This window comes from Beta vulgaris, chromosome 3 (assembly GCF_026745355.1).
Source record: "Beta vulgaris subsp. vulgaris cultivar EL10 chromosome 3, EL10.2, whole genome shotgun sequence".
NCBI classification, from domain to species: Eukaryota; Viridiplantae; Streptophyta; class Magnoliopsida; order Caryophyllales; family Amaranthaceae; genus Beta; species Beta vulgaris.
This window is the reverse complement of record NC_079204.1, coordinates 10333563-10345426: the sequence shown is the minus strand read 5'-3', so window position 1 is coordinate 10345426 and position 11864 is coordinate 10333563. Positions and strand designations below refer to the sequence as shown.

At 32.0% G+C, this 11864-nt stretch overlaps 1 long non-coding RNA gene across 14 annotated transcripts; it reads right to left on the bottom strand.

The window, feature by feature from the left end:
* Positions 1 to 2987: 2987 nt before the first annotated feature.
* LOC104906398 (uncharacterized) lies at positions 2988 to 9818 on the bottom strand. Of its 14 annotated transcripts, none has more exons than XR_007272451.2 (5): positions 9535 to 9817; positions 9097 to 9234; positions 5315 to 8008; positions 4853 to 4929; positions 2988 to 4684 (listed from the first exon to the last, which is right to left on the bottom strand). It is a non-coding gene; the product is annotated as an uncharacterized LOC104906398 (long non-coding RNA). The 14 variants fall into 14 exon arrangements; XR_008968695.1 differs by having other exon boundaries at positions 2988 to 5475; positions 5978 to 6057; positions 7855 to 8008; positions 9535 to 9798; XR_008968696.1 differs by having other exon boundaries at positions 2988 to 5475; positions 5978 to 6025; positions 7855 to 8008; positions 9535 to 9794.
* Between the last annotated feature and the right edge of the window lie 2046 nt (positions 9819 to 11864).

The window sequence follows — 11864 nt, the reverse complement described above, 5'->3', positions numbered from 1 at the left end:
ACTACCTTTTTCTAAATAATCTCAGACTTTAATTATTTTGAAATGAGATCAAAATTTGTTGGCATCTCCAAAATAATTGAAACGATCGATTTCCATGTAAATCATAAATACAATGAACCAACAAAGGCAAGAAAGCCAAGAAGAACTACAATTTATATTATATACTAGTAGTTTGGCCCGCGCGCTACGCGCGCGCATGGCTAGGAGTAGCTAGATTGGCATCAATGTCAGTTAACTGACTTACTATAATTTCTTGTTAGTATAAAAATTGTCAAATATGTCACGAGAAGAATTTTTTTTTTCTTCAAATAACTTCCTTTTCTTTATCTAGTAATATATACTGCTACTTTTCGTTTTATCCAAGAAAATTTCTTATCCCACTCACATATTTCACCCCATATAGCCATATCTCCCATGTTATTCCTCTATTTTGCTAGCAAATCTTCTTTAGACTATCCAGGTGAAAAAATATTATATTTAGAATCCCTTTATATATAATACCAAACTTTAACAAATTTGCTTTTTTTAAATGGGTCATGCCAAACAACCCTCACATAAGTACACATATCATTACATATGGTTTCAAAATCCAGAGTTCCCTGCAATGTAATTATATACCTTTATGAGATTCATAGACAACAATCTTGTTCACATAACCTTCCAAAATTTCTAAACCTCAAGAGTTTAAAATATTCAAATCCCAAAATAGAGGAAATTAGAAATTCCAAAATCCCACTTAATATAAAATATCTTGGAGAAACTTAATTCTCTTAAATCTCTATTATATAAGGGAAGGGGGGAGCAATGATGTCCTCTCTTGAAATGCCAATTTTGCCCCCCTTATCTTTCTAAATTACAAAATAGTGTTTGTATTTTTGACTTTGCTAAATTTAAGAGCTGTCTATATTTGGCAAAATGTATTCCTCCTATTTTTTTCCCTCAAAAAGATGTTACCATATCCAGTTCCCACGGCCACAGTCAAGGAAAAAAAATATTTTGTGCCATATATCATACAGGTTGCGCGAATTCGATTATGGGCTTATAACTACACAATACTACGATCTAATAAATTTTTTATAACTCAGAAGAGAAGCTCCAAACAAAAGAGGGAAAAAACTAAAATAAATTTAAAGCGCTAATAACTTAATAGGTCATGATTAGATTAACAATATTCGCGTATTTTCAGAATAATATTATGTTCGCAGTGACATTTTCAATGATATATAATTTTTTTTTTCTAAAATGTTCAAATTTTGACTCTCATGCCAAAAAAAATCGAGTTTCTGTTTTGAAAAAATATTCAAGCACGCATCGCGTGCAAAAAATTCTAGTTAAAAACTAAGCTAGCGGGTTAACTATAATGCAAGTTCAATAGCCATATTTTGAGATCAACAACTTTGACCCCACATCATATCAAAGCTACAATTGAACTCCAGTCTTTCATGATACATTAAAAATTCTAAACTTTCTGATCATTTTATAGACATGATACTCCAGTTCTTTGTCAAATTCTTGGACAATAACAATGGCAAACTATTTGTGCATTCTTAAAGTTATGTTCTTATCTAATTGCCAGTGAGACCTCATAATTTATATTTCTTCATATCATGCTACATGATTGACCTCAAATTACGAAGGTCCTTACATGATTGGATAAGATCGATTGAATACCTATTTGTACTGATTGAGTCGTACTAATAGAGTCGAGAAAAAGTAGATTCGAAGTGGATACTCAAGCCAGACATAAATTGCAGTTAGCTCTCTTTATATTAATAATGCTAGATCTAAGTCACTGATGTCATGGTCTCATTGACATGAACAAATCTATCCCAATTGCTCTTTAATTTTAGCATTTAAAAGTTAGCTTCCTTTTAACATATATGACAATAAGAAAATAGTATATTTAATGAATTATACAATTATTAAGGATAGGAGTTAGCTTAAGTGGGTAGAGCACTCCCCCTTGGCCCCTGAGGTCAGGAGTTCGATCCTTACCCCCAGCATTATGTTGGGGTATTTCCTTAGCATGTTATGCATGCCTTACCAGCCAATGTGTCGGTGTTTCCTACAAGCTAGTAGCCTTGTAGGGGTTAGCCCTTAGGCTGAATTAATTTCCCAATAAAAAAAACAAAAGAATTATACAATTACTCATATTATACAAAAGGTGTAAAACTTAGCATTGCTAGTATAATGCTTCACCCACTTAGTAAGAGAGATAGAAGTAGGTATAGTGAGCGCACTCATTAATTGTTTTTTGTTTTTGTTCTTGGTCACAAGAGGCATTTTCCTTGTTTTCTTAACTTAAGTTGTAAATTATTCATGGTTTGCAATACATATCTTACACTTGCATACCAAAAAAAGTAAACTAGGAGATTGATGTAAAGGATACCTCATCCCTAAAATAAACCAGACACATTAATTTCTTCTTATCTCTTTGATGTGGAACTTGTAATGTATATCTAACAATTACAATGTACATAATCCATTCTAAAATAAGTGAAATTCTTATATCAAAAAACTCTCATATAAAATAGAGAATAGATCGATAATTGGAAGATGGGTCGGATTCACCTCCACCGATTTTTGGACCGATCCATCCAACATCCGCTTATAATCCATGTTTCTTCGGGTTTTCATCCATTAGTTCAAATTGGGTGGTTAGGTGATCCACGGTTTCGAGTGAACTTTCTAGCTCTTCACCATTTAGTTATGGTCCTTTTAATTAAAATTTGCTTTCATAGTTAAAAATAAATAAAATTACAAAGTTTTGATGTAACGGTTAATGTCGAACAAATTGCTAAACAGAAAGAAGCACCAAAAGCTGCTATTCGTTTGTAAAATTAAATTTGTGTGAAGCAAAACTTGTATTAGTACACAAAAAAGAAAGAACGCATTCTTTTTCCCTTATTAAAATACATTGAACCCTAGAGTAATAAGGACCTCTAGATCCAAATGCATAAAGGCACTATCTAATTTTAAGAACTGAATGAGACAAACTCAAATCGTTTGCTTTTATACAAAATTCATCATATCACACAAAATTCAGAAATTACATCCAATGTACATGTTTGTTGATCACAGTTCTAAGACTTGGCTAAAGAGTGCCGAAGTAGTACACAATAAACTTAAGAAGCCCTTTTTATCACAAGATACAACACACATTATTTCAACTGTTGTTCATGGATGCCCATTTCCTGGAAGTGCAATTTTTGTCTCGTGGTACATACGAAATTGAGATAAGTTCTGACCTAAGCTTGTCAATTTTTCAGCACTGGTAACTGAAGCACTGTGATGATCATTTGTATGTTCCTTGGCTCCTTGCCAGTTTCAGAACTAATAATATTTCCCGGTAGAAATTCGAAAATAGCAATGAGCAATTACCTAGCCAGATCCAAAGAAAGTTTCTTGCCAAGTGATGAGTTTTCAGCCATACACTGTTATTCTTCCTGAATATAACAGGCAAGGTGTGATTTGATAGGTATAACTCAGATTTCATAGAGATTGGAGATGTTCTTTAGATTAACATAGATCAAGCACAAAAAATTCCAGGAAACAATAAAAACTATAGTGACAACCAAGTATTGGTCACATGGGGGTCAAGAAACAATAGTAGTAAAGGGGATAACGCAAATCATACGGAAACAATCTATAATATAATTGTATACTCGGCTCTGAAAAAAATAACATAACACATAACTTCTTGAACACTTCATTTAGACACTAAGTCAACACTAAAAGACTTAAACAACTCAATTGAGATCATCAACACCCCCAGATGAAAAAAGTAAAAATTCAATCAATACCTCAACAATCCAGATGTAGAAGAGAAGAAGCAGCCTAATACATAAATACCAAAAAAAAAAATATCAGAAACTGAAATTTATCAAAACCGTGGTCCATTCTTTCAATTCGAATTACAACAAAGTCTTTGAAAAGGTAAAAGAACAAAAATTTGAACGAAAGAATCAAGAACTCATATGATATCAGGGTTTCATACGGGAAACAAGCAACAAAAAATGCAAAACAACAAACGTCAAAAACAGCAGGTTCATCCGCAGGGAAAAAAGAAGCAAGATCCGGTTCTAAACTCGCCAATTTCACTGGAAAAAAAAACTCAACAGTCAATGGATGCGCATATACAACTCATCTTCTTCTTCTTTAATATTTATTTCATCGGACAAATAAATTACTTCATTATGTGGGAGAGACTTATGAGAAACTGATTTAATAAAGGTTCTTTAAAAATGCATTGTTTTAGTACAACAGTGACTTACCCAATCCCTTGGGCAACTCCTCTTTTCTTTCAATATTTGTATGTGTTCAAAAGAGCCTCTATGTAGGACTTTACTGCCCTTTTCTCTAATTAGTTTTTCTAGTTCTTAGAAACTATGGTTCTGGGTCCATGGCTTGGCAGATGCACATGTAAATAATATAAACACTAATGCACATAACTCCCAGTATACCAACAAAATGTCTTAAGCGAATGTAAAGTACCAACATCAGAGTGCTTAATGACGATTAAATAGCCAAGCACTTTGATTAGTTGATACCTTCAAATTTTTTGTTTTTGCTTCTATAATTTAGTCACAAAGAAAGAGTACTAAGTAGGAGTACGAGAAAAAAAAACCTATAATACGAGCGAAGGTTGAAAGTAGTGATTTTCTTTCCATATAATAAACAATCCCTGAAACACAGAAGAACTAAAGGTTATACAAGCAAACAAATTTCCCTAGTATAATAAGGATAAGCAAAAAAGCACATCTTCTAAGTCGACACACGTGAAAGTCCAACTAACTACAATCAAACGGATGAATAACTTAACTTTTTTTAAAAATGAGATACAAAACCGTACCCAAAAGTCCAAGTCGACACACAGAAGGCCCTCAAATCCAACATACCATCATAGAACGCATTTCAGCGCCGCGATATCTAAACAAATAGAATATGAGCATGTCATACATACACATGTTGGTAGTTGTATAGAAAAGGAGGAATGAGACATGCAAGAGGTGAAATGAAAAACAGGGGTGTTTGTCTGTGTGGAGTAGAACCAATGTTGTTATTGAGGATGGGAGCACAATATCTTGCCAGGGCAGCACCAACATATATGTAATTGCAGTAAGACTATGTACATTAATGTAATTGCAACACATTTTCAGCAACAACATGAGGATACTAATAGGCAATCGCTACACCCATCATAGAGGAACAGAACAATCCAAAATATTAGAAAATAAATATAGCAATGAGGGCATTACACATAAATGGTTGAAAAACACAGATAATGAGGGAATTGAGAAATTTCGAGGCAAACCTATACATTAGTGGACTGAAAGAAGGTGAAGTAGCACGCAAAGACAAGCCCACGAGAAGGATCTACATCCATATCCAAAAATACTCATAATAAAACCCATTATTGAATCTTCTTCCGAATATAGCTCACGGAGAAAAACTTCATTTCTCCCTATTTTTTCCCTGAATTTAGTAAACCCAAATATTTCAGAGAATAAGAAGAAAATGATTAGGATTTCTGACATAATATCTCATCAAAATTAAATAAATACACTTCTATATTTTAAAGAAAAGAAACACATATATTATATATGTTCACTAAGCAAGGCAATCAAACTGATATAATTGGCAAAAATCAAAAAGAGAATTACAATGAAAAAAATTAAACATTGAAAACTCCAACAACTTATAAGATTATATTGCTCAGCAACTTTTACCAAGAACAATGGGTCGCCGACAACCATCGTCTCTGTCCCGAAACCCTAAATGCTTATTTTGCCTTAGGTTAATTATCATGAAAATAGGAAAAAAAAATTGAGATACATAAATCAGAAAATCGACCCAAAAAAAGAAGACCATATATTAGTGAGAAATTTGAGCTTTACCCAATTCACTCTACTAACAAATGAATATCAACAAGCAAGGATATAGTCTAAAATAAGGGAAAACGCAGGAACAAACATACCCAAAATTGGGAATTGAAACACCATTGCATCCTTCACCTTTGCGTGCTCTGCCATAGATAAACCCTAACTTGTTCAGGAACTGAAAATCAATGAAATGGAGAAAGATTTGGAAAAGGTGACTTTTGACAAAAGAGGAGAGAGAGAGTCAGACATTGAGGAGAGAGAAGAGGAGAGATAACGAAAGACAGGGAAATAAGGCGGAAAGAAAACATTGTGCGGCTGAGATGAAGGCTCAGATGAAGGGCTCAAATTTGCCTAATCTTATGAACAGTGAATTTCAAGGATTGCTCACCCATTTCACTATTGATTGCTACAGTAGCAATAATTGCCACTTTTAAAAGGTTATAGAAACGTATAAACATATTTGAATTTAGAGTTTTAAGGCCAGGAATGATATCTAACACTAAAGTTCACAACCCAAATATCTCAACAGGGGATTCTAAGACAGGAAATGTGTTTCTCCACTCCCAGTATGTTACATATTAGAAATTTACACAGTAATAAAAGAGCGACATTGAAGGGACAACACCTACTTTATTACCGCAAGTGATGACCATACTCGAACCAAAATGAAAGGGTCCAATAAACAAGCAAAAATCTAAAATATAATCAATGGTACTCCTACCAGTCAACGTTGTCTACACTCTACAAAAGTAGTCCTGTACCTGGAGCAAGCATTAAGTGCAAGTAAATTCATGCAAATTTGGTAAGCTTGCTTAACAAACCTAAACCTGGAGCAAGCATTAAGTGCAAGTAAATTCATTAGGCCTCATAGCTTCAATAAGTATATAGGGAAAGTGTCAAATACTTAGCTTAGCAAAACAATGACGCACAAGAGAGTTCAAGATATAATTTTTCCTTGAAGCATTTCGTCGAACACGTTGAGGGCATTACTAAGATCACCAAATTAACGGGCATATCAAAGAGAAAATTGTTATTGAAGAAATGCAAGAGTGTTTTTTACGTGCACAAGAAGTGGTTTTCCATTGCGACAATCTGAAAGTCAATGGGCACATTTAGGAGACCAATGAACCCTCTTCCTTTATCTGTTTATATATTACCCCAAATAATTGAAGTTTTCGAAGCTAAGATTGTCAATAACTTATGAAGAAAACACAAAAACAAATAATGGACTCTCCTCTCCTCACTTGAGCATAGAAGCTAGGAAGAACATAAACAAACAAAAAAATAATAAACTGGCAAACTTAACCTTACAACACAGTCGTGCATAATAGTAGCTCTTACATATTTAACTTAAACTTCATAAATTAAACTTAAAATAGGTGAATTTAGGGAAAACTGAAGGGAACACTCACCTCTTCAAGCAATTCAACCAAAATCACCACATCTAGCTAGAACTTGATCTTGCGAGTTTCTTATTTTTCTAGCTTAAGCAAATGTTATGTACAAAAGAAACCAGAATACAACAAAAAAGATCCATAGTCCAAAAAAAAAAGGATATGAAAACTAACTTAGAATCAAAGGAAAAACTCCTAATATAAGTGATTGCTCCATAAAATTTAGACCCACAAATAAGGGGAACAAAAGTATGAGTATTTAGTCCCATTTAGTAGTGAAAGGTTGACACTAAGCAATACTACAATACGGAAAAGTAATACCAAGATTATCCATTTACATGAGAAAAATAAAGTTTGAATAAGATCGCAAAATAAAGCTGTTAGAAGCCTAGCTTGATATTTAACTTTTATACAGAATTGAATTTGCAAAATATAGCAGTTAGAAGCTTGATACCAAAGTTTGTAATCTAGAAATTCCTACATAAATATTCAAGTATTCAACTATACATTAATAATTCAAATGACTACACAAATTAGCCTTATTATGAAAACAACTCAATCATAAGATTAGCAATAACCTCGATCTTTTTCCTTTTTCATGCAGATGCTACACCACAGCAGCAAGTTTATTTTGTGGTCTCGTTGATGTCACCATTTTGAGTAGTACTCCCTTCCAAGGATGCCTCATTTGCTTCTATTTTTTCAATCTCATGTAACGAATAACATCCAGTTCTGCAAAGAGAAGTAAAATCATTATGATTTAAGCACTTTCTCCCCCAAAAAATCTAAAAGGTAGTTTGATTTCGCTTCGATTAAAAAATGACAGTAACATTGAAAAGGGCATATGGTGCCAAATGGTAGTTAATTGCAAGCTCTTAATTGAGTACAAGAAAATTATTGGCCAACTCAATATAGTTTTCCTATGAGACGTGTAACCTACAATCAAAGGATAAACTTCCTTGTAACTGATCAATCAAGAAGGATTAATAGCATGTTTAAATCATGAAAAATATATTACATTAGAAGTAAAATAACTTACAAGTTGTCAGTGCATTTTTTGATTTCAAGTAGTTCAATTTTCTGGGAAAAAAACCAAGTACTATAACTGTAGATCTCATATTTGAACTACCATATTCATCTCAATTACATATCGAACACCTTAAACAAACATGATCACTGTATTGAATATCATCATAAGAAAATCCAACAATTTTGACAAGTCAACACTTCTATACCTTCGTAGAAACAATCCAACTCAGAACTCGGATATGATAACAGAAGAAAAATATATCAACTTCATGAAATTGGAATAGTATAATTATTATAAACATATGAATCATATAGAAAGGAAAAAGGAAATGGAGAAGAAAAGGCAACATTGATATTGATTCAATTTGGTGCCTCGAGTGTGCTTGCTTATTACTGGCTTCATGAGAAATTTGTTAGCATCAATCATTTCCTTTATTATCTAATTGTACCAGCAACCCATAATCAATGAAAAGAGAGCAATGTATATCAATTTCCTTTTTACACTAACCCATATAAATTAATCTCCATATATATCACAAAATAACTACTACTCACCTTATGTAAATTAAGTTCGCCAAACACAAACAAAGAAAAGTAAACCCATATCCAAAGCTTAAATCGAACCTAGAAAAGCCTTATTAGATAACTAACACAAACTTATTAGATAAAATACAATGAAGTAAAAGCCTCTGGAAGGTGCAATTCATAGCCATCCAAAACAAAATCATCTACTTTGGAAAAAAAAACTGGAAAGTGTAAATAAATGATTGAAGAAAAGGAAAGAAAATTACCAAGAATAAGCTAATTTGACCCAGATCTGTCATATCCATAAGAATGAATGTGGAGCCAATGACGCATTTCTCGAATTCGAATCCCATAAATGACGTAAAGTTCCTTTCTCGGCTTTCTAGGGCTCCAATAAGGTTTTGCTGGAACAAATACCCAAGAAACAACATTGAAAGCAAAGATTAGGGTGATTCAAAGGAGAGGAACTCATATAATTCTTGAATATTTGCTTTTCACCAGTAACATAAATTTCAAGAGTCCCTCCATATTCTATTTTCATTCTCCAAAAAATTTAACCTTTAAACAAACAAAGTTCACGAACTGGAAAAATACAAAGCGAAATAAATGAAACAAACAAAAAATCACAAACTGGAAAAATACAAAGCGAAATAAATAAAATCAAATCTTGAAAAATCGATAAAATAGAAAGAAAGGAAATTTACCAACAGGATCAGATGATTGTTGATTTCTCAAGGTTCCTTTACTTCCTATGTTGCGTGTGTTGATGCTTTGAAAGAGAGAGAGATGAAAGAGAAAGGGAGACAGAGAAAGACGGAAAAAGAGGAGAGAAGAAAGAAAATTCAGCGGCTGAGATCAGTTTGCAAATCAAGGGTTGAAATTAACCCCTTCCTTATCTACAGTGATTTTCATCCTTTTATCATCCATATCACTGTTGATTTGAACAGTGTTGCATCTTGCAACTTTTAAAAGGTCTAAGATTTTGGAAAGATGCACCAAAAAATATGGAGTACTCAATACTTCAATATTGAAATCTTTTACAATCATATAGTCGAAATTTTTAGACCATTTTTCTAAATTAACAATTGTAATAAAATATAGAAGACATTTTTCGTTGCAGAATATTAAGATCTAATGGTTATGAAATACTATGTCAACTCAAGTGTTCTCTCATGTATTTCGTCCAACTAAATCTTTTTTCTCCATACCGGCCGCGATATAATAGTATAATAGTATTATTATAGTAAAATATAGGCTTGCAAGTTGTAATTAAATTAGATAAGATAGAGATTTTATCTGGCATACGTCGAAGTATACTTACGTTTATGGGAGGCACGTGTAATTATTAGCTTTGGACATGTTCCTTTCATTGTATTGCATGGTACTTCATGCAATAATTAATTGAAATTTTTGGATGATTACAGCTATGAAGTCATACCTACAATGTTTGCACCCTCCTAAGCAGCAATAAGGAATAATGTTGCGATCATAGGTTCATAGGTGTTATAAAGAATTGTGTTTATACTCCTCTCCTTACTAACAAAAAACCAAAAGTTGATCAATTAACTCCATCCGATCGTTGGAAATAAAGGTTAAAAAAAACTTAAATGCACCTATTAGTGCACACCGAATTGGTAATTGATATTAATTTCATATACTGAGTTTTATAGAGATATAGTAAATTAAACTTATATATAGTATAGTAGATTTTATTAACGAAAAATATGTAATGAAATTATATGTAATATAGTTTACAATTTAATTTTAATTTTTTAACATGGTGGAAGAGGTAGATTGTATAGTATTATATCTTGACACATGCTTTAATTTAACATATAGATTTATGTAGTTTCTGCATGATATAGTTAGTGCTTAGATTGAATGATATAGTGAGTTTATGCATGATATAGTGAGTGTCTGAATGATCTATTGGATTGTTAAAAATAATGTAGTTTTCGCGTGATACACTATGTTTCTAAATGATATAGTTGGTTTCCAAATGATATGGTGGGTTTCTCAATGATATAGTGGTTGTTTAGAAATGTTATAGTTTCTGTGTGATATAATATGATTCTGAATGATATTGTAAAATTCTCTATGATATAATGGGTTTTTGCTTGATATAATGGTTTTTGAATGATATAGCGGATTGTTAATAAATAATACGTACGTGCTCTTGGCGTGGTGCACACTAATGTTTACGTGAACAAGTATATTAGGTGAATATGACAATTTAAATTTATTAAGGGTATATTAGATATTTTGTAGGGGGACACCATCTTCCTCCCCCTTCACTTATATAATAGAGATGATAGCTTCAAGTGCACTTATAAATCTTAGCTAATCAAATAGCTTCATTAGATAGGTTGAACTATACTGTTAGAGAATCTAATATATGATTCTACAAATTTAAATAAAAGAACAACTAACCAAAGTGATATACTATACGATATAGTACCATTCTGTTTACTATTATGTTCCTTATTAAAAACAAAAAAGTTCAATAAATTCAGTCAAATTCATATAATTAAGCTCACATAAAATCTAATAAAAATTAATAAGCTCGGGTACGTTTAGAAAAAGTCAGTTCAACAAAAATAAGAAGAAAAAAAGTTCAACATACTCATAAAATTAAATAAGGTATAATGAATTCGGATAATTTTGTTCACATAAATTCGGTTAAGATCTAATAATGATCAATAAGTTCAAAAGGGTAGGATTATTTCCAAATATAGAAAATTGTTAGATTATATTATTGAGACATTTTAGCAATCCTATTAATCATATTATATAAGTTAAAATATTCATAAATTCAAACTTGACGTGTTGAATTTCCTTAGATATAATATTTAGATTTACAAAATTATAATACAAAAAGGATTTCAAAAATTATAAGTGTTAACAACAGTTAATTGTCAAAAATATCTTTTATTTTAGATAACACGTGTAGTGTTCAGTCAATGAAGTGTACACCAATATCAAATGGATTAATTGATAGTATATCACAAAATAAAGGAATTGAGCGAGACTACGG